This window comes from Furipterus horrens, unplaced genomic scaffold (assembly GCF_987537825.1).
Source record: "Furipterus horrens unplaced genomic scaffold, mFurHor1.1.pri manual_scaffold_1, whole genome shotgun sequence".
NCBI lineage: Eukaryota > Metazoa > Chordata > Mammalia > Chiroptera > Furipteridae > Furipterus > Furipterus horrens.
This window is the reverse complement of record NW_028327171.1, coordinates 92,789,280-92,812,869: the sequence shown is the minus strand read 5'-3', so window position 1 is coordinate 92,812,869 and position 23,590 is coordinate 92,789,280. Positions and strand designations below refer to the sequence as shown.

Here is a 23,590-nt window from a genome sequence, read left to right as displayed (position 1 = left end):
TGTATCACAACAACCAACAACAGAAGCTAGGGAACTGAAACAAAGGCAAACTAAGCAGGCAACAAGAGTGTGAAAAGAGTGGGTATGGGGAACATTATGGGGGGAGGTCAGCAGGGAAGGGGGAGGGGAGGGGAATGGTACAAAATTAAGAAGCATAGTAGGAGGGAGTGGAGTAAACAGGAAGATGTTGAGAAGAACTATATGCACAACCAGTGGGCATGGACTAAGGTAGGGGCCCACTGGAGGGAGGGATATCACTGGGTGGAGGGGAACAAAGGGAAAAGAAATTGGGACAATTGTAACAGCATAATCAATAAAGTATATTAAAAAAACAATTATGGCATAAAGAAAAAAATTCCAATCACCAAAAAAGTAAAAAATAAAATAGAAATGGAACTCCTGATGACCTTGCATTTCTACTTTTGGGTATATAGCTGAAGAAATCCAAAACGTTAATTCAAAAAATACATACACCTTTACATTCTTTGCCGTGCTATTTACAACAGCAAAGATAAGAAAGCAACCCAAATTTCCATCAGTAGAGAAGTGTATAAAAAAGTGATGGTACATATATACAGTCCCTGGTTGGTATGGCTCAGTGGATTGAGCGTCGGCCTGCGAGCTAAGTGTCGCTGGTTCGATCTTCCAGTCAGGGCACATCAGAGAAGGAAAACTCTGACTCCAAAAAACCTCCGCTGCCTTGCGGCATACCTCTTCAGGGGAAAGGCTAAGGGAGTAAACCCCGACAGAAAATCCGGAGCCGGAGTCCCTAAGGCGGTTTGACGTTGTAGTCAATACCGGCAACTCCTGCGGCGCACCTGAAACCAAGCTGTATTGACTCCGTCTTTCCCTTGGACCCTTCAGCTGTGAAGAGGGGGGGGGGTCTGCTGCATGGGCAACAGCAGACCCTCCATATCACCCTGCCCAGGCTCTGTAGCTTCAGCTTCACTGGAGAGGACACTCCAGCGTCATCGCAAGATGTCGATTCACCACGGGAGGAGACAGATACCGTGTCACTCCCGAGTCGGACTGCACAGCCATTCTCGGCGGTGCAGATAGACTCTTAAGAAGCTACACCATCGTCTCTTGAGACGGACAGCTGCCGACGACATATATACAATGGAGTATTACTCAGCCATATAAAAGAAAGAGATCCTATCATTTGTGACAGCATGGATGGACCTAGGGAGTGTTGGGTCAAGTGAAATAAGCCAGAGAGAGAAAGACAATTACCATATTATTTCACCTATATGTTAAATCAAAAAGGCAAAATAAACAAAACAGGCTCATAGATACAGAGAAGAGACTAATGGTTGCCATAGGTGAGAAGGTTGAGGGGTGGGTAAAAAGATGAAGAGATTGAAAAGTACAGATTGGTAGTTAGAAAATAGTCATGGGTATGTAAAGTACAGCATAGTGAATAGAGTCAATAATTTTGTAATAACTATGTATGGTACCAGATGGGTACTTGAAATATCAAGGGGAACACTTTGCAAAGTATATAATTGTTAGTCCCTACACTCTACACCTGAAATTAAAACAAAATAACATTGAAAGTAAACTGTAATTGAAAAATATAATTAAAAATAAATTAAATAATGCAAAAAGGAATAAAATATAAAAATAATCTAGATACAGCTATATATCTATTTTTTTGTGTGTGTACCTCAAGAAAAGTACATAATTTTTTTTGCAGAGATCTCAAGCTTATCCTAACAATAGACATTTATTCTGACTTAAGCATCTCCATCAAAAGTTTTATAAACTGCAGAGATTTAACTGAAAGAATAATGCATACGTCTGTGAGTATCTTCAGTTTTGGTTACAAGAAAAACAAATGACTTCTCAGTTCAATTCAGATATAAACCACTGAGTGACTGGGCCAATTTGACAGCAGATTATCTGCCCTCCAGTGCTTTCCTTAATCTGTCTTTAAAACACCACTTCTCTGAGCTACTGCTTGTCCTAAAGGTTAATGAAGTCACATTCACGAAGTACCTTGAGATCTCTACATAACTGTACAATGTAAGTATTACAGTTTCTAAAAGGCATTTAAATTTCCTGTTTGCTCAAGGACACCAGATCACTTCTTTGGTGCAGTAGTTAAATAGACTTCTTAGCAACAGTAACATGTTAATATTTTAACACGTAATTCAGAATAAAATGACCACAAACATCCAATTAACACTAATATGTTCAAAGCCACAACACGACACATAGTTTGTTTTCCTCAATGCTTTAGAATTGGTCTGTGAATAAAGCCTGTTTATTTTTGTCTTTAAAAAATCAACCTAGTAGTTGTAAAAGATATAATAAAAAAATATATAGGTTCTTACCTACAAGCAATGTTGAACACAGGGCCACTTGAATCATTTTATAGGTCACAATCCTGTTTTAAAAAGAAAAGATTTATTTATCATAATTTATACCAAGCAAAGCATTAAGGCATATTGGGACTTTCCAGGAGTATGAAGCATACTTGCTGCACATGTTAGGAGCGGAGGCAAGTCAGAGAGGTCATTGCTTGAGGTAGCTTTTTAAAAATATAACTCCTGCCTTTTTACCTTTGGACTTTCTGGATTGGCATTTTACAAGCTCTTTTTATATGGGCCATTTATTTACTAATTCTGTCATTCACACTGACTAATGTGATGTTAAAAAAAAAAAAGGTAGAAAACTGGATCACTCATACATTGCTGGTGGAGTATAAAATGGTGCAGTCACTTTGGAAAACAATTTGGCAGTTTCTTATAAATCTGAGCGTGAAATTATCGTACAACCCAGAAATTGCACTATTATAGGACATCTATCTCAGGGTAATGAAAACTTATGTTCATATAAAAGCCTGTATAAGAATGTTCATAACAGCTTTATTAGTAACACACAAAAGCTGGAAACAACCCAGATGTCTTTCAACAGCTGAATGTTAAAAAGATAGAGGTACATCCATACAATGGATTACTACTCAGCATTAATAATATAATAAAATTATTCATAGGCATAACAACTTGGGTGAATCTCAAGGGAATTATGATGAGTCACAAAAGCCAGTCTCAAATGGTTACTTATCTATGTGAGTCCTTTATGTAACCTTTTTATATGACGAAATTACAGAAATAAAGAACCCTTTGGTAGTTATTAGGGATTAAAAATAGAGGTGGGGAGGTGAGTGTGGTTGTAAAGCAGCAACGTGAGGGACCCTTGTGGTGATAGAGCTGCTCTTCATCTTGATTGATGGTGGTGGTGGATATGTGAACGTAAACATGATAAAATTACACAGAAATAAATACACATCTCTCTTGCTCTCTCTCACACACACTCATGCGCACGTGCGCGCACATACACACACACACACACAAGTAAGTACACATAACACTGGGGAAGTCTGAATAAGATTAGTAGATTATCTCAAGATTTTATGAATATCAATATCCTGGTTGTGATATTACACTACATTATAGTTATGCAACATGTTACCATGGGGGAAACTGGGTGAAGAGCACACAGGATGTCTCTGTATTATTTCTTGCAAGTGTGTGTGTATGTTTCTAGGTATCTCAAAAACAAATTTAATTAAAAACAAAGGAATGTTTACTGCATGGTAAAATTTATTTGCAACAAAAGAACATAATAAATCCAAAATATTTCTTATTTTTATTTTTCAAACAATTACCCCTTTCAGCAACATGATGAACAGTTAACTGAATGAATTCATCTTCATACAGTTTCTTCTTTTTTTAAAGTATATTTTATTGATTATGTTGTTACAGTAGTTCCAATTTCTTTTCCCTTTGCTTGCCTCTGCCCAGTACTCCCCTTTCCCTCCAGCAATCCCAGCCCTCTTAGTTCACATCCATGGATTGTGCATATAAGTTATTTGGCTTCACCCTTTCCTATATTATTCTTAACTTCCCCCTGTCTACTTTGTACCAACCAATTATGCTTAATCCCTGCACCATTTCCACATTTCTCCCCCTTCCCCCTCCCTGCTGATAACCCTCCAAATGATCCCCATACCTATAATTCTGTTCCTATTCTGGTTTGCTTAGTTGGGTTTTGTTTTTAGTTTTTAGATTTAGTTGTGGATAGTTATGAGTTTGTTGTCATTTTAAAGTTCATAATTATGATCTTTTTCTTAAGTAAGTCCCTTTGACATTTCATATAATGATGGCTTGGTGATGATGAACTCCTTTAGCTTTACCTTGTTTGGGAAGCACTTTATCTGCCCTTCCATTCTAAATAATAGCTTTGCTGGATAAAGTAATCTTGGTTGTAGGTGCTTGCTTTTCATCACATTGAATACTTCTTGCCAAGCCCTTCCCAAATTTGGGACGTTTTCCCTTATTATTTTTTCCCATAAATTTTACATTTCTTGCTCTTTTTCTTCTCCTTCGGGCACCCCTAGGATTCAGATGTTGGCACATTTAAAGTTTTCCCAGAGGTTCCTAAGCCTCTTCTCACTTTTTTCAATTCTTGTTTCCTCATTCTGTACTGGTTGACTGTTGTTTTCTTCCTTATATTCCAAATCATTTATTTGAACCCCAGTTTCCTTCCCTTCATCATTGGTTTTGTGTGGATTTTCCTTCATTTCATTAGCATAGCCTTCACTTCTTCCTTTATGTGTTTGCCATACTTAAGCATATCTGTCAAGCCTGTGAGCATCATTATCACCAGTGTTTTGCACTCTACATCTGTTAGGTTGGCTATCTCCTCGTTGCTTAGTTCTCCCACTGGAACCATGATCCGTTCCCTTTTTGGGCCATACTTCTCTGTTTCCTCATCTTGACAGGCTCCTGTGTTTGTTTTCCTCTGTGTCTTAGGTAGAGCTGTCACACACGTTATGTTGTAAGGGGTAGAGCCTTAGGTATGCATCAGTGTGGTCAACCTGTTTCACCACGTTGTGGCACAGTATGTGGGGGAGGAGTCTGAAGGGGAACAATGCCTCTCAGCACTTGCCCCTTTTCCAGGCACTTCTCCCACTTCTGTATGGGGCTGGTGCCTCTCTAGCTGTTGCCCTGGCCATTGTTCCCAGAGTGGGTGGGTCTCAAACGTTCTAGGACCATGAGGGCCCTTTAAACAAGCGGACTCTGCTGAGAGACCAGCAGTCTCCTCCTCCGCCCCAACCCCCACTGGTTTGCACAGTCAGAAGCAGTGAGGCTTTATTTTTCCAGGGGCTGGAACCTTGAGCTGTGTGGTCTGGTCTGGTGATGGGAGTGCTCCCCAGATGGCACTTCCTACTTTAAAAAATGTGTGACTGCACTTTCTGCTGGCCTGCCACTGGCGCTGCTGCTGCTGCCACCACACCGAGTTCTCTCCACCATGGCTCAGCCCCTCATACCTATCTGGATGAGTATTTCTTCTTTACATCTTTGTTTGTTGGACTTCCACGTAGCTCGATTTTCTGAAACTTCTGGTTGTCTCTAGTTTTGAGGAAGTTGTATTGTAAGGGATAAAGAATCCAGTAACTCTCAAACCAGTCGTCGTCGGCAGCCGTTCGTCTCGAGAGACGATGGTGTAGCTTCTTAAGAGTCTATCTGCACCGCCGAGAATGGCTGTGCAGTCCGACTCGGGAGTGACATGGTATCTGTCTCCTCCCGTGTTGAATCGACATCTTGCGATGACACTGAAGCTACAGAGCCTGGGCAGGGTAATATGGAGGGTCTGCTGTTGCCCATGCAGCAGACCCCCCCTCTCTTCGCAGCTGAAGGGTCCAAGGGAAAGACGGAGTCGATACAGCTTGGGTTCAGGTGCGCCGCAGGAGTTGCCGGTGTTGACTACAACGTCAAACCGCCTTAGGGACTCCGGCTCTGGATTTTCTGTCGGGGTTTACTCCCTTAGCCTTTCCCCTGAAGAGGTATGCCGCAAGGCAGCGGAGGTTTTTTGGAGTCAGAGTTTTCCTTCTCTGATGTACCCTGACTGGAAGATCGAACCAGCGACACTTAGCTCGCAGGCCGACGCTCAATCCACTGAGCTAAACCAGCCAGGGACTCTCAAACCAGTAGAAAGTAATTAACAGATAAATCATGGACTAGGAGTGAGGAAATGACATTCCACAGCTCCTCACACATATCTCTGGGATCAAAAGGAGGGAGATTGTTGTCACCAAACACAGAGAAATGGGAAGATGTAGCTAGATAACTTTGCAAATAAGTTGGAGATAGAGCTATAACTAGATTACCCTTAATTAATCACACCCTTAGTTAAGTAGTTAATCACATTAGATTGTGAGCCTGTATTAACCAGTAATGGAGAAACAGGGGAGAAAGAGAAGTGTGGGGAGAGCTAATCACGTTAGTATTAAACCAGTTTACTTTGTATACTTCACACGTGCTTGCCCCTGGCTGGCTGTGTGCCTGACTGTACAGACTCGTCAATGAACGCCTTGCTTTGCTGCTCAAGTCCTGTGTCCCGGTGTTTTATTGTGAACATTTCTCACAGTATTCCTTCTTAGTTGTGGAGAGAGATGCAGTGTGTCTACCTATGCCTCCATCTTGGCTGGAAGTCCAGCAATTTCAAATTCATACAGTTTATTCTTAACAGCAAACTATGTATCAGTTTTGCCAGCCAGTCTCATCAAGATTATGCAACCTGTAACAGGTAAGTATAGAGATGTATAAATGATGGAAGACAATTTTCTACTTTTGAATTGTAGAGAGTGTTTAGAAACCTAGATCTACTTAGCTGGGAGTTATGCTTCTAATTACTAATGGATTGTTTGGGAAGATAGTTATTCGTAAATAAGCACAGGAAGATCTTGAAAGCTTATCCCATTTGAATGTCCATCTATTAGAGTTTCTGTTGGTGCAACAGTCATTGCCCTTCCTTTTATTCAGTGGAGACATGTAAATATGCAAATGTGTAATAGACCAGAGAAATATCAAGAAAATCAAATGCAAACATACTTTGTTACTTGAAGTGCACAGAGCCAGAGGAGAAATTCATCTTCCTCTCTTCTCTTCTTTCTTACATCATTCTTCAACCTATGGACCTGAAGCAGGGCTTGTCTGGAGGAGAGATGGGAGCAAGGTTACATCCTACCTCTTTTACTTTACTTCTCTCACAAAATGAGTCACTAGTCAGATATTTTGGATGGGATTTACAATGCAAGTATAAAATAACAGTTCATATATATGTATACACATACACACACATATATAATTTTCATTTAATTCTCATTCAATGGTGAAGATATTTTTATCATTTTACAGATGAATAAACTTTGATTCAGAGAGCTTTTATAACTCTTACAAGAAGCATTCTGAAATTATAGGGTAAAACTCCAGAAGTAGAGTGGGCTGCTTGTGCTTAGAGGCACAAACTAGTGAAATGAAACAAATTAGGTGAATGTGACCCTAATTTGACCCACAGGTGAATGTAGCCTGTGCAAGTCAGTTTCACAGGAGAGATGAAAGTTTAGATACTTCATGGGCTAGAAAATGCTGTCTTTCTCGGTGAATAAAACCTTCTCTGATCCTCCAAATCAGATATGCCTGCTCTTCCTTTCATCTGCACACCTTTAGTACTCAGGTCACCTCTCCCTGTATAATGTTCATGCATGTACATTTTAGTGTTCCAAGGAGCTTACATGCTTCCTGAAGGCTGACACTGCTTCTTATTTCTATTTGTATGCCTTCAGTGCCCAGCATATGTCTGTCATAGAATAGTCCTCAATAAACATGATGGAACTTGATTAAACCAAATGATTCAGATGAAATTGTACTGCATTAAATTGAGTCAGTATTTTCCTGCACTGGTCTATCAGTAGGCAGTCTCATTTTACTGGCTACAAAAAAAAAAAAAAAAAGTATTATGTAACAGTTTTGTTTTTATGTTGAAGTTTGAGTTTTAAATAGTGTTCCTCAGAGCTTGTCTCCTCTCATGATCTGTAAAAAAAAAAGCAATCCATGAAAATTGACAATCTTAATTATAAAGATTGAGAGATGCTTTTTGAAATAAAATTAGAATATCTGTCTTTGAAATATAAAAGGATCAAGTGGCATGCATTAATAAAGCTCATCAATAGAGTCTGTTTACAACATTGATGCTTTATACTTAGAAATTATAACTTTAATATGATATGTAGAACTTGGTAAACTCCCACCATCTCTTCCATATCAATGAAGTATAAATGTTAGAAGGAAGAAAATATATGATATCATAGCAAATATTAAATTTTTTTAAGAAGGAAAAAGAAAAGAAAGAAAAAACTTTCTACAAAGGAGCAAGCGGAACTTCATTTCTGCTGTGAGTCAAGCCACCAATTCAATCAGACCCAATAAACCACAAAGCTTTGGAGAATAAAAGACTTGTTTATAAAATTCTGATAAGAAGTAATAGCGAGTACGGTGCAATCTGGCATGATTCAATGACATCACCAGCATCAGTAAAAGGTGAAGGGGCAGCCAACATGTTGGAGGAGAGGACAATAACCCTTATAAACATTGTACCGAGCTTTCAACTGCATTCAACCTATTGAAAACAAGCTGGGAATAACCGCTATTTTCATGGAGTTATTTAAGATTCTTGAAGAGTTGTTTCGTGAGAAAATTTTTTCTTACCATAGCACCTGGCAAAGGATTCAATTTTAAACTGACTTGAATGCAGATAGAGTAGTTTTAATTTGTAAGCCAGAGTATAACGTGCCATCATTATCAGGTCAAACCTCTTAGGCATGCTGACTCCTTCCCCAGGTATTGGCTTACCTTTAGGCAGAGGAAGAGATGGCAACTACATCTCAGCAACGAGTAAGGCTTTCTGTGAAGTCTTGTGCTGCATGCAGAAAGTGGCTTCAGTGGGTCACAAGATATGAGATTCAGACCCAGCTGGTATAATGCAGAAACTACTTTTGAATTTCTATATGTATGAATTTTATTTTTCTTTAAAATCTGGAGATTAAAATTTTTTTTCTCAGTCTTTGAATGGAACAAAGCCTTGCTGAGTGCAAACAGGCAGTATAGTCTCTAACTTTTCTCCTCTTCTTGAGTACATTATACTTCCTCTTATCATCAGGACTATTGAGCCTTTAATGTTACTCTCAACCAGAACATGGAGGCATACACCCACCATATATTAAATAGAAGCTGGATTCACAAGAGGAAATTAGCTAAAATCTTAAAGAAATTTATTTTGCTTTTTAAAAAATGATTTTATTTATTTATTTAAGAGAGAGGGGAAGGTAGAGAGAAAGAGAGGGAGAGAAGCATCAATGTGTGGTGGCCTATTGCATGCCCCCAACTGGGGACCTGGCCTGCAACCCAGGCATGTGCCCTGACTGGAAGTCAAACTGGTGACATTTCAGTTTGCAGGCAGGCACTCAATCACTGAACCACACCAGCCAAAGCTATTCTGCTTTTGCATTAATTTTTAGTTTGACTGCTGCAGATTTAAAAACTTGTGATAGGTTGATATGCCGTAGGTTTAGTCTGGTTTGAAAATGTAATTTAACACATGCTTAATAGACTTTACTTTTACCAGATCTGGGTAATTCAAGATCTTTGAAAGATTGAACTGATCCTAACTGGTTTAGAAAGGAGGGGGCTTCCCATTTTGTGGGGACTTATTGTCATCTTGAGATCTAGGCCACCCATATTGTTCAGGGTTTTCTTCTCCCTCTTCCCATTGATTTGCTAATTTGTACATCCACCACAGAATTTTATAAAAAGATAGAGAATGAGGAGTTTACAGATTTATCCTTCAGGTATTATTCACTCAAAAACCATTTATTGGGTATTTCCTATGTTCTAGGCACTTTCAGAATCAGTCTATTTTGAACATATTCAATATACACTATTCAAAGTACTAAAATTGCAAAGATATATCAGACGTTGTTTCTTGTGTGGGAGAAGATACTTTTAGGAGAAGTACCCCAGTGAACTGAGTTGGAGTTTTCCAAGAAGAAAGACACAGTGTGGGTAGGAGAAAATTCCAGGAAAAGAAATATCACGGTAAGGATCAAGAGACTTAAATGGACAGGATACATTAGTCAGCCATCATTTGAGGCTGTCACCATAACATCTGTGAGTACTGTACAAAAAAATTCTTTATGTTACTGATATTCATTAATGGCAGTGGTTTTTATTGTTGTCACTATAAACAAGCTGGAGTCATTTAAAGATGTATCATTAATACAAATGTATACAGTCTAGCTGTTTAAGTAAAAATGTCTATCTATTATATAATAGGTGTCAGAATCATACAACTTCTTGATTAAGCTTTGAGACAATTCATGCCAAGGTATTTTCCTTAATTACACACTAAATAAGTGAGAGTTGACACTACAGCAGCAATGTGTTAGCTAGTTTACAGAGCACAGAACTGTCAAAGGACCTTGCCCTATTGGCTCACTATCAAAATGCAGCCTATCATTTGCTAAGTCTTCCATGCTCCACAAAACTAAAACCAAAGGAAACATTTCTGAAGATTCACTGCAGAAGTGAATGGAGACAATTTTCTCTACATGTAGCTCAGTGGGCATTGGTATTAGTTCCATGGGGAAGCAATCTCTCCCCATGATTCCAGTAATCTCAGAAAATAAACTTGATAATCTAAGGTAGTTGTGAAATAAAGCCTAGTCTATCATTTTATGATGCCTTTTTTTTTTTTTTTTTCCTGTTGCAACCTGTAATTGAGTCTTCATCAGCGTGACCTTCTCGGGAGCAAGGTGTAAGTACATGCGTTTCAATCTAGTGCATATAAATTCAACAGCTGGATTCTCCAAGGAAAGGCTTGGCTTTAAAAGATTTAAAGTTTTGCTTGAAGTTTCTGGTTCCCTGAAGAAAAGATGGAGATATAAGATAGAGGAGAGGGATGCAGAGGAGAGCATATGAAGATGAAATAGCATGGGTGGGTAGAGCTGGGGAAAGTAAACAGAATTTTGAGTTCTGGATTGGAAGGAGCACTTTTAGCACGAGGCTAAAAGAAGAGCATAGGGATGGCACAGTGACTGGATAAAAAATGACAGAAATTGCCTTCCATTAAATGTTGTTGGATGGCTGTATTTGCTAGAGTGGCCATGATAAATACCACAGCCTGGGGAGTTTAAACAATAGAAACTGACTTCTCACAGTTGGGGGCTACAAGTCCAAAATCAAGGTGTCAACACATTTAGTTTCCTGAGGTTTCTCTTTTTATGCTCCTTTGGCTGTCCCCCTGCCGCCTCCTCACATGGGTGTTCCTCTGTGAAAGCACACACACACATGCCTCTGGTATCTCTCTGTATGTCCTATTCTCTTCTTATAAATACACCAGTCAGATTGGATTAGAGCATACCCTAACAACCTCATTTTAACTTAATTACCTATTTAAAGGCCTTATCTCCAAATACAGACACATTCTAAGGTATTGGAGGTTAAGGATTCAACCTATAAAGTTTCAGAGGACATTACTTAGTCCATAACAATAGCAAAGAAAAAGCCCTTCAAATGTGGGTAGTTTGTTTTTCCCAACTCTTGGTTCTCTGTAAGTCATAGGAGTGTTTGGAAGGCTGATAAAGAATATCAGAGGGTAGGAGGAGGCCCCATGAGGATCTTTCATCTGAGAATGTCTTTCCTTGGTGAGACTGCCTCACTGTTAGATAGAAGACAGGTTTGAGAAAGAAAAGAAATGCTCTCATGTAATTTCCAGTCAAGATGGAGGCATGGGTAAATGCGGCTCGCCTCTTCGTATAACCAAAGCCAAATTACAACTAAAATATAGAACAACCATCACTCAGAACTGTTGGAAAATTGAGCTGTATGGAAGTCTGACAACTAAGAAATTTAAAAAATCACATTCATCCAGACAGGTAAGAGGCTGGTCAGGCAGAGAGGAGGAGGCACTGAACTGGCTTGTTCCAAACCCACATGTGGCGGATATAAAATGAAGAGATATCTTAGGACGAGGGGTCCCATCCCCACACCAGACCACCCAGCCCAGGGTTCCAATGCCAGAGAGATAAGTCCCCATGACTTATCCTTATAAAAACCAGTGGGGGTTGGGTTGGCAGAAGAAACTTTGAGATTCTCAGGCCTCTCCTCTTAAAGAACCTGCACATGGACTTACTCAGACTCACTCCCTCTGGGCTCTGGCACTGGTGCAGCAGCTTGAAGGGCACCAGTTGGCATATGAGGAGGAACTGAAGTGTTTGGCATCAGGGCAAGAGCCGGGACAGCTTTCTCTCAGACAGAACCGCAGACAGTGACCATCGTACCTTTTCTGAGCCCTCCCCCACACAGAGCCATAGTGTGGTGGCACCATATCTGAATCTCTATCAACATGGCTCACAAGGTAAGCCCTGCCCTGACAATTATCTAAGGGTCTTCTCCGTCCAACTTACGGCCCACCCAAGATGGTAACAGCGACTTTTCCATATGAAGGGCTGGGCTAGGCAAACCTGAGAATGTTATCCTTTAGAACAAGAAAATCAAATTTAGTGCAAGTTCCAAAGCTATTGAAGTTGTGATTAGTCCTATACAGAGGGTTCTTGTAAGAAACAGAGGTATAAGGGTTACAGAATCTCAGCCTCTGTCGACACCCTTATCCCCATTGTGTTTGTTAGTGGGCTGTCATGTTCTTTACTGTCATCATCAGACTTTCTGCTCAAGATTAATACAACCCTTTGGTTACTCTAGATGAGAATTATAATGCTATAAAGGAGGAAATTTAAGATGGAAACAAGAATAGACAGGTAGTCCTGAAAAGGAGGATGAGGACAAGGGTAAGAGTCTACAAACCCAGAAAGAATTAAGCAACATTATGACTCATCTAAGACAAACAAAGAACTTCATGGTCTGATTAAAATACAGGTGCAAAGACAAAACTATGACAGAAATTGGGGATCTGTTTGTGCACCAGGAGATAATAAAAGACAGAAGAAGAGATAAGTATGTGACCAACTATAAACTATTCTATCATGCACCTATTCATTTTGAAAAAACATTTTAAACCCTAAGATGATAAAATAATGTGGGCCAAAATTTACCAAACCCAGCAAGTCTAATGAGCCCAGACTCCTGAACTCCTTGACATATGATGGCATGCCTCTTGCTGTGGGGAAATCCTGCCAGTAGGAAGGTGATAATGATAATTACCCATACCTCTGCTACTAATAGGGATTTTTTAAATCTGTAAGACTTAGATACAAGACACAAGGAATTGCCACTTTTGAAGTGGTGATATCCAGGCAAATATCACTCTTGATTGGTGAGAGACTACCTAGTGTTCAGAGGGGTCCTTTAAATGAAGGGTCATTAGCTTTATTAGGAACTGATGATCTGAATAGAGACAACCACCCAATTTACTAATATGATGGTTGGTAATCAAAGAGCAAAGTGCTTCTTCTAGCAATGGAGAGGGACAAGAGGAAGAATTAAAGCAAAAGAGATAGCCTCTCAAAAGAAAGTGAGACTGGGAGAAGCATTTACAGAGACTAATGAAAAGTCAGGAAGCTGCTACGGAAAGGATTCCGGTTCCAAACATATATCTCAATACCCACATTCAACCTCCTTGTGCCATGCCAAAACTAAATAATCTGAGGTGGAAAGTTGTGAATTTGGAAACCTGAGAGGTATTGTGGACTCAGTCCCCATATGCATACTTCATATGAAAGCTTGTTGGCATGTTTTTGTTGATTAGATGCTTTCCAACAGCATCACATGCTATCAGTCACTAGACCTGGGAAGATAATGATAGCACTCCATCATTAACCACACCACCAGGAAAAGGTCTAAGAGGAAATCCCCTTTCTGAACACTACTCCAGTCCCCATTCAATGTAGGGATATCCAGCAAACGTTTCTGAGCCAAATAGCAGGAAAACATCAGTGTTTCAATTTAAAACTAGCTACTTTTACATTCAACTCACATTCAGTAATTCTCCTCTGCCACACCCTATTATTTCTCCCAGCAGTATGTGTGAAATGAAAGGCTTTATGCTCTGTTGAAGAAATTTCAGACTGCAGACAAAAAGATGGTGGACTGTTGTGCTGAAGGTGAAAGACCCCTCACATCACAGGCTCATTTCTTCTACATGTTGGAGTTTCACATTCTTTACTGTCATATTTATGGTGAAACAAAAATAGTTTAAATTTAGCAATAAAATAAATTAAAAAACAGAACTATTCAAAAACTGTTGTGCAGTTTTGGTTATAGACAAAAACTGAACTTTCTCTAAACTTTTAAAAATAATTATAACATTCTTTGACCTTATATTAAATAACATAATCTGTCAATTTGATGTGGAGAAATATGATAGCAGAAAAAATATATCAGATAGAAAATTTTACATTAGAAACAAATGTTTGAGTGTCTAAAATATACCAGGCATTTTCTGGGTGGTGTTGTGGTATAAGATCAGGGGAAGATAATACAATTTTGAGTAAGACAGATCCTCAGACTGAAAATTGTTTGTTGGAAAACATACAGGACAATTGTTTCATTTTTAAGACCTGCAATTTGAGTTAGATAAGGAATTTTAAGAGGTGTTCTTTTTGCTACAGCAGGAAAAAATGTGTTTATCTCTTTCTTTGAATTACCAGTGATTCATTGCATGTCTGTAAGCGCTGTGCTCAAAGGTCAGGTTACGTACAAATCCTCCATACATATGTGAGGTTTTTCCCACCTTTGAACTTTTAAAAAATACTTTTATTACAGAGTGCTCCAAAGATCAATGTGTCTCGTTTCATCAATTTGCATTCTAATACTGTACTAAAATTGGCTAGTTTCAATGGTTTTTAAAAGGATTTTCTTGAAAGACAATGAAACAAGTTTGAGGGGGACCTGGACACACTGTTTTCCCTTTATTTTCTATGAACAAATCTCAGGAAATACAATGATAGAAAACGCTGTCCTGTCTTTTCAGGCCGAGGCTAGTGTTAACACTTGACAGCCTATTGAGTTGATATATAGTATCCATTCAGAAATTAAACATTAGTATGTAAATGAGGGTTATGTATAGAAAAGTTTCTTTATAGATGTTTTTTAGTCAGTCTTGATAAATACTAACTTATATCCAAAAATTTGCATTTCCCCATCTATTTGCCTACATGTGTCTCTTTCCTTTCTGGTATCTAACTTCTCCCATTCCCATGATCCTCTCAGTCTCTTGTTTCAGAGGCATACATGGCTTGATAACTTTGAAGCAGAGTAGTAAGAAGCTAGGAGAATTCCTTGGCAAGTGAAATGGGGAAACTGAGACAAGGTAATTAAACAAGGCCAAACAATTTGAACAATTTATAGCCATCTAATGAGTCATAAGACCTTATCTTTCCTAACCAAGGACACTTGAGAGCAAATGGTTTATACCTCTCTTCCCTAACCAGAGAATACACAGCCTAAATCACCCTAGTTGGGGAGATAGGTAACAGAGACCCAATTAGTGCTATTTGTGCCAGCTAAGCGCAAGGACAGATGAAGTCAGGGGAACAAATAACAAAACACTCAATTAGAGCCAGACAGACTGAAGATAAAAATAAAGCAGTGAAGCTGACCAGAGAATGATTCCAAACACCCCTATATGCTCATTTTGATGAATCAAAATATTGAAGGACATACCTGAAAAATTAATAATTATTTTGCTAAGATTCTCCCCTGAGAACTTCCCTAGGATTTCTGCTTTTTCTCTTTCTAAAACCTGCCCATAGCTTTCTTCCCTCTCAGGTGTGCATCTTTACTTTTTTCTCCTAAACTCTAAGGACTCCCACAAGACTTGCAACCAGGGAAGCAGTGGGCAGTGGCAGCTCATTCTGGGTTTACTCCTGATGCTGTCTCCAAGACCTCCTTTTCTCTGGTTTCCCAGTGAGCTAACAGTAGCCCTGCCTTGGCTCACTCCTTTCCTGTAATGTTTCTAAGGAGCCAAAGTAGAGTATCACATAGACTTTCTCCTGTTGCTTCTTCTATCTTAAGTCCTTCCTTTGTTTCACTGTCCCCACCTTTAACAAACATAGTCTCAAAATCACCTGGACTCGTCTTGTGAAATCTTGCCTGCACGAAGTCAAGAACCCACTCACTGCAGACTGGCCCAAGGCAGACCCGCTCTAGGTCTGGATCCTGTCTAGTGATAAGTTCACTAATATATTCCACAGCACAAAATTATATTTTATTGAAAAATGACAACCTGTTGTTAGCTAACTCCATTGAAGACGCCGCCCCCACAAATAATATAGATTTATTTATTTATTTATTTGACTATTGGTGTGACACTGGTTAACAAAATTATACAGGTTTCAGGTACACAATTCCAGAACACATCATCTGTACATCACCCTACGCCAAGTCTCCTTCCATTACCATTTATCACCCCTATACCCTCCTCTACCTTCCCTCACTTTTCCCCCCAGCAGTCACCACACTGTTGTCCATGCCCATGGCCATGTATTTATATGAAGAGTATTGATAATTCTCTACTTGGATGTACTGTTTAATGCTAAACCTTATCATGACAACAATGAACTCATTCTCTTCCATCTTTCAAACTGGTAATATTTTTGTGACTTGCCCAATACATATTGTCAATGGCAATACAATCTCCACAAGACTTCATGCTGAAAAGTGCAGAGTGACTTTTGCTGATCTTTTCCACTTCCCTAAGACCTCTAAACAATTAAATTAAGCCACTTAACTTGTATTTCCCCACTACATTTACTATTGTCTATTGATCCCATTTAAAAATACCTGCTTCCAAATTTTCCTAATCAAGACCTTTCACATTCATCTCTTTTCCTCCACTGACACCATGCTAGTCCTCATTTTTGTTGTCTGCTCTCTACTTTGTTGTAAGTCTTCTAGAGATGGCCTTTGCAGCTAAAGAAGCTATCAGGGCATCCAGTTTGTCTTTTTCCCACCAATATCAAGATTATCCCCAGCTCAAGAGTCTATTTCTCACTTTCTATTGCAACATTTTTCTAACTGGCCTTTTTTTGTCTAGTCTTGAACTCCTTCAGTCCAGTGTTCAGAGTCATCTTTATGAACCATAAATTCCTTCAGGCCACTCTACTGCTTAAGGTTTGACTCTATTTCCCACTCTCTGCAGGATACATTCCAAATTTTTCAGTATAGCATTCAAGATCCACTGTGATCTGATGCCCACTTCCTTTCCAGTCCTCTCTAAGCTTACACTTCCTCCCTTCCTGCCTCACTTTGCACCACACACTTCAGATATGATGAACTATTCATTGAATGTCCATGCATTCACACATTTTCCTTTTTCAATGGAGCTCTCTACCTAGAATGACAATTCTGACTACATTTACCTAGCTCACCTTTCAAAGCACTGTTGAAGGAGTATTGCTTCTTTGAAATCTTTTTAAACTCACCTCCCTCCTTGGAGTCTGGACATCTTGCTGAAGACCTGTAATACGTTACTGCTCTGACTGATGACTTAAAATTCCATCAGTGTGGTAGAAACTGCATATTGTCTCTCTTTGTCTCTACAAACCTTCTCTTCAATCTCTTTAAAGAGATTAGAAAACTAGAAACTATGCTTAGACACCTTAACAGCCAGGACTCTGGATGTGAAAAAGATTATTTATTTATTTATTTATTTATTTATATTTTGCTGTTACCATCAGGACATAGGATGTGAGTGTGTAGAAGTAATGGGCTCCTCATTATTCCTGTATATGGAAACCGTTCTTGTGGGTAACTGGAAGCATCAGCAGATTACTGCACTCTGTTCTGCAACTTCATGGTGTGAGGCTGAATTCAATTGTCCAGTGATGGGCCCCTGATTTCAGCACTCTATGTTTTCTAGGAGGTTGGAAAACATCCATTTCCCTGTACTGTATTACATTCCTTTGTGTCTGGTGTACCTAGAATGATTTCTATTTTTTATGTTGAAACCTGATACAATTTGTCTCTTTAAACTGTAACATCTTGGAGTCAGAAATAAAGTTTTTTATTTTTATATTCTTGGAACCTACCATAGAACTGGCTCTCACAAAATAAATGACTGGTTCACGGATGAGTTAACAATGGCTCCAAATTATATGTCACACTAAGCACAAACTTCCTCCTGACACTCCTCTTTAATTCTCTTCTTTCTTATCTGGCCAAATTTGTCTCTTCCTGTCCTTCAGTCTAATGATTTTAGTTACATAATTCTGCACACACACACACATATCTTGCTCCTTTCCCTCTCTTTCTTCCAATGGCTGCTCCTGTCTGCAATGTCTCCTTCCTCTCCATTCACATTTACCACCTCTGGCAAGAAAAGACTTACCAATCACAGTCCTTAATAAATAATCTGCTAATGTCCAGTGATGGAAAGAAAGTATGCTTCAGGTACTTTCTGGCATTATGGTTTCTCCTCTTTTTTAGTATATTTTATTGATTATGCTATTACAGTTGTCCAATTTATCTCTCTTTGCCCTCCTCTGCCTGGTACCTCCCTTCCCTCCATTAATCCCCTCCACTTAATGTCCATGGGTTGTGCATATAAGTCTTTGGCTTATCCTTTTACTTTACTATTCTTAATGTCCCCCTGTTACTTTGTACCTACCAGTTATGCTTCTTGATCCCTGCACCTTTTCCCCCATTCTCCTCCTTTCCCCTCCCTGCTGATAGCCCTCCATATGATCTCCATATCTATGGTTCTGCTACTGTTCTAGTTGTTTGCGTAGTTTGTTTTTGTTTCTTAGATTCATTGGTTGATAGTTGTTAGTTTTTTGTCATTTTACTGTTCATAGTTTGATCTTCTTTTTCTTCAATGTGTCCTTTAACATTTCACATAATAAGGACTTAGTGATGATGAACTCCTTCAGCTTTACCTTAATAGAAAGCACTTTACCTGCCCTTTCATTCTAAATAATAGCTTTGTTGGATAGAGTAATCTCGGTTGTAAGTCCTTGCTTTTCATCACTTTGAATACTTCTTGCCAGTCCCTTTTTGCCTGCAAAGTTTCTTTTGAAAAATCAGCTGATAGTCTTTTGGGAACTCCTTTGTAGGTAACTCTCTTCTTTTCTCTTTCTGCTTTTAAAATTCTCTCTCTTTAAAAAAAAAAATTATTTGTTTTTTTGTTTATTTTTAGAGAGAGGGGAAAGGAGAAAGAGAGGGAGAGAAACATCATTGTGTGGTTGCCTCTCACTTGCGCCCCCAACTGGGGACCTAATGTGCAACCTAGTCAAGTGCCCTGACTGGGAAAACTCTCTCTTTAACTTTAACCTTTGGCATTTTAATTATGATGTGTCTTGGTGTGGTCCTTTTTGGGTCTGGTTTGTGTGGGAGTCTCTGTGCTTCTTGGACTTGAATGTCTATTTTCTTCACCAAATTAGGAAAGTTTTTCTTCGTTGTTTTTTCAATTAAGTTTTTAATTTTTTGCTCTTCCTCTTCTCCTTCTGGCACCCTATGATTTGGATGTTGGTACGTTTAAAGTTGTCCCAGAAGTTCCTAAATCTCTTCTCATTTTTTTCAATTTTTGTTTCTTCATTGTGTACCAGTTGACTGTTTATTTCTTCCTTATGTTCCAAATCATTTATTTGAACCAAGGCTTCCTTCCATTCACCATTGGTTTTGTGTGGACTTTTCTTCATTTCACTTGGTATAGCCTTCACTTCTTCCCTTATGTGTTTGCCGTACTCAACCATTTCTGTGAGCATTGTTATCACCACTGTTTTGAACTCTGCATCTGTTATGTTGGCTATCTTCTTTTCGCTTAGTTCTCCCTCTGGAGCTCTGATCTGCTCCCTCTTTGGGGCCATACTTCTCTGTCCCCTCAACTTGACAGATTCCTGTGTTTGTCTTTGCGTATTATGTAGAGCTGTTGTGCCTATTACATTGTAAGGGGTGGATCATTAGGTATTGGTCAGTTCTAGGTGACTGGTTTCACTGCCTTGTGGCAATGCATATGGGGGAGGGATCAGTGAGGAAACAATGCCACTTGCTTGGCACTCACCCCTTTTCCAGTCACTTCACCTTCTTCCCGTATGTGACTGATGCCCCTCTAGCTGTTGCCCTGGTGATGGTTCCCAAAGTAGGTGGGTTTGTGAATGTTCTGGGACCATCAAGGCCCTCTGAATGGACTCTCCTGAGAGTTTGGCCATTTCTTCCACCACCCCAACCCCCACTGGTTTTCACAGTCAGAAGCAATGAGATTTTATTTTTCCAGTGCTGGAATTAAGAACTGTGCTGTCTGGCCTGGGGCTGAGATCACTCCTCAGGTGTCCCTCCCAGCTTTTATAATGTGTGACTGCTCATTCTGTTGGCCGGCAGCAGCCACTGCCCTGCCACCACCATTGCCACTGCCATGCAGCCACTGCTGCCACGCTGTGTCCTCTCTGCCCCAGATCTCTGGCTTCTCCCTTCCTACCTGTCTGGGTGAGTATTATTTCTTTATATCTTTGTTTGTTGGACTCCTGAGCAATTCAATTTTCTGATAGTTCTGGTTGTTGTTTGTTTCGAGGTAGATGTAATCCTTCTTATGGTTGTGCAAGGAGGCAAAGTGTGTCTACCTCTGTCTCCATCTTGGCCAGAAGCCCTCTGTCTTTCTATTGGTTAGGAATAGTTTTGACTACCAGTAAAAGAAACCCCAATTATAGTTAACTAATAAAAGTCCTTTTTAATATTCATTTTATAACAAAAAATCTGGAAGTGAGTTACTGCTTGCTTTGTTTTAGTACTCCAATAATGTTTGGGATCGCTTCATGTGATTCTCTTGATTTTTACCTCATGAATGCAAATGAGAGCCCCAAGTCCAGGTATTATATTTGCAGTCAAGGCAGAGACAAGAAAGAAAAGGGCTAGAGCCAGCCATGCCTGTGTCTTTTATCAGGAGAGCAGAGACCTTCCTAGAAACTATGCAGCACATGTCTGCTTCTGTCTTATTAATGAGGATGAGTCAGATGGCCACCCCTTGCTACAGAAGCAACTTTTCCTAGATGTTGAAAGTAGAAAGAAGGAAGTTGGGAAAATGATAAATGGGTTAGCCAAACTAAAGTGACTATCATATTATCTAACTCATTTAATGCCATCACTATCCTTTGGTCAAGCTTTAGGCCTCATATTTTCCATGGTATCTGGAGGTGCTACCACCATGCTGTGTACTGGAGTGTAAAGATTACCAGTTATATGGACAATGGAGAATCAATGTAATGAAATCCCCACCATTGTCTGAAGTGGAGTAGGTTGGAAGAGATGAAAACACACTAACTAGGTTCAATCTTGGCACGAGTTTATTTGAGACACATTTTACTATCATCAAGTGAGGGTCATTGGCCTCTTCCAACATTATTACCTTAATGACATTTGCTTTCTGTTATAATATGCTGATGTCAATTCTTTTAAGAAATTTTATTTTTAAATTACAGTTTACATTCAATATTATTTTGTATTAGTTCCAGCTGTAGAGCATGGTGGTGAGAGAACCATAGACTTCACAAAGTGCTCCCCTGATTTTTCCAGTACCCACCTGGCATCATGCATAGTCATTACAATATTTCCAGTGTCAATTCTTAATAATAGTTTTTAGGAAACAGCGTACCATTTTCATGATAAGTCAGTAGAAGCATCCATTTTTTTTTTTATGTGTATAACCTTTCTCTTAAGTTTAAACAAGTTTGTGAAGAGCAATAAAGTATTGGTTCATACAACCTTGTTGAAATAAAAGGGGAGCACATAGTTTGAAAGATTTGAACCATTGTTTGTGACAAGTACGTGAATGTCACAAAGCTGAAATGTTCACTCAGAAAGAGTTCTGTCTTTCATCCCAAATCGACTCTCCTTAAAAATCAGGATTAACCATAAGATGAGCAGATGATGTTCTCATATCAAATTTCTCTTGCGTGCTGTTCCTCCAGTATTTTCATCATGAAATAATGTTAAAACAAATCTTAAACAGGAATAAAGGAGGTGGCTAAGGCAAGGAATCCCAAAAGTAAAACCTGAAGAGGAACCAGATTTCTCTTTATGACTGGAGGGTGGCTAAGCAGAGGTGAAATGGGGAAGGAGAAAAGGCTTTTGATGAATTGTGTGCAATGATTCCCAGGCTTAACTACCATGTAACAGATCCCCATGTGTGCCTCTCATGCAGTCCAACCAGTACTGTCCAGGGCTTTGAGACTGGCCACTAACTGTAGAAGGGTTCTGCTCAGATGATCAGAAGCAGTGTTTCTGTGATAATCACATTCTTCCCTCTGGTAGAAATCAGATGTTACAGCCTTTACTAATTGCAGGCTAGTGGCTCTGCTGCCCTCCCAACACTAAACTGCTGTGAGACAGCAGCTGGAAACTGGGGTAGTAAAGTAAATCCAGAGGAGGCTCATCAAGCTTTCCTTGCCCATTAAATGAAAATAAAATATCGTATTTGTGAAGTTCTATGGAAGACAAAATGGAAAGGATAGCTCAAGTTGCTTAGTAAAGAGAATTTTGTTATCAAAACACCACCACATCAGCCACAGTTAAAATAAAAATGCAATCAGGAAAATTACTTGAAATGTTTATGTTTACTTCAAGTTTTCAAATTAAAATAGAGCATCATATTCCTTTGGATTGTCAAATTCTCTCTTTCTCCCCTGATTCCTTTAAATGTAGTAACTGTTAAACTCTTTCCTTCAGAAGCAGAATGACTATGCCAAAACTGACATTTTTTCTTTTCTGAGAGCTTCATTGTTTGTATGATTCCCAGAAATCACAAACACATCCAGTTCAAGTTCTTTATTCCACAGACACTTATTTCTGATTTTAAAGCTACCATGTAAAATGTCTGCTGTGTACCATTGAACAATCTTAGTTTATAAGTCATTTAACACTAAATTAAATGAGGCTGAACACTTCTTACAGGTCAAGCAGGTCAACTAATTTCTCATAGCAACCAGAACTTCTCCATACAGCATCGTCGACACATCTTCTTTCAGCTTGGGTTTTGGTGACTTGGTACTCAAGGCTTTGTGAGTGGCACCTTTTGGACCTCGCCCAAACTTCCTCTTGCCTAGTTCTATCTTTTGGAATATACAGAATGTTTATTACTTGAGCTGGGCCTGCGCATCAAATAGTTGAATGTCAGATGACAGGTGACAAAAATTTTCACTACACACAAATCTCCACATTACCACAAAGTTCAGATTTTGTCCTCATTGCCTTTACTTCTTTTCTCTCTCCAGCTGATCTCTTTCTTTCCCTCTTTCCTTCAGTTGGAGAAAACATGATCAAGTCAAGAGGCACAAGAACACAAAACAGCTTTACCTCTGGTGCCTGTAACAAACTGCAAATCAAGGGGAACTACCCGTTTTCCTTCCCTATACTTCCCAACCTTGCCATGCAGAGTCTTTTTAACTTTTTAAAAATGTAACAATTACAGTTGACACACAATAGTATATTAGTTTAAGGTGTACAACACAGTGATTCAACATTTATATAACTTACAAAGTGATCAACCAATAAAATCTGGTACCCATGTGACACCATACATAGTTATTAAAATATTATTGACTATATTGTGTATGCTGTATTTTTCATCGCTGTGATTAGTTTTATAACTGCCAATTTGTACTTCTTAATCTTCTCCCATTTTTCACCCCTCGTCCCCACCTCCTTTCCCATCTGGCAACTGTCAATTTGTTCTTTGTATCTATGAATTTGTTTCTGCTCTCCAACCCTGATTTGTCACATTCTTTATGTGTGTGTGT

General features: G+C 39.2%; 1 protein-coding gene across 1 annotated transcript in view; it reads right to left on the bottom strand.

Annotated features, from left to right (window-relative positions):
• The window catches only part of CUNH3orf85 (chromosome unknown C3orf85 homolog), a 38,978-nt gene that overhangs the window by 15,054 nt on the left and 334 nt on the right, over nt 1-23,590 (bottom strand). The gene's annotated exons all lie outside the window — the stretch shown is intronic.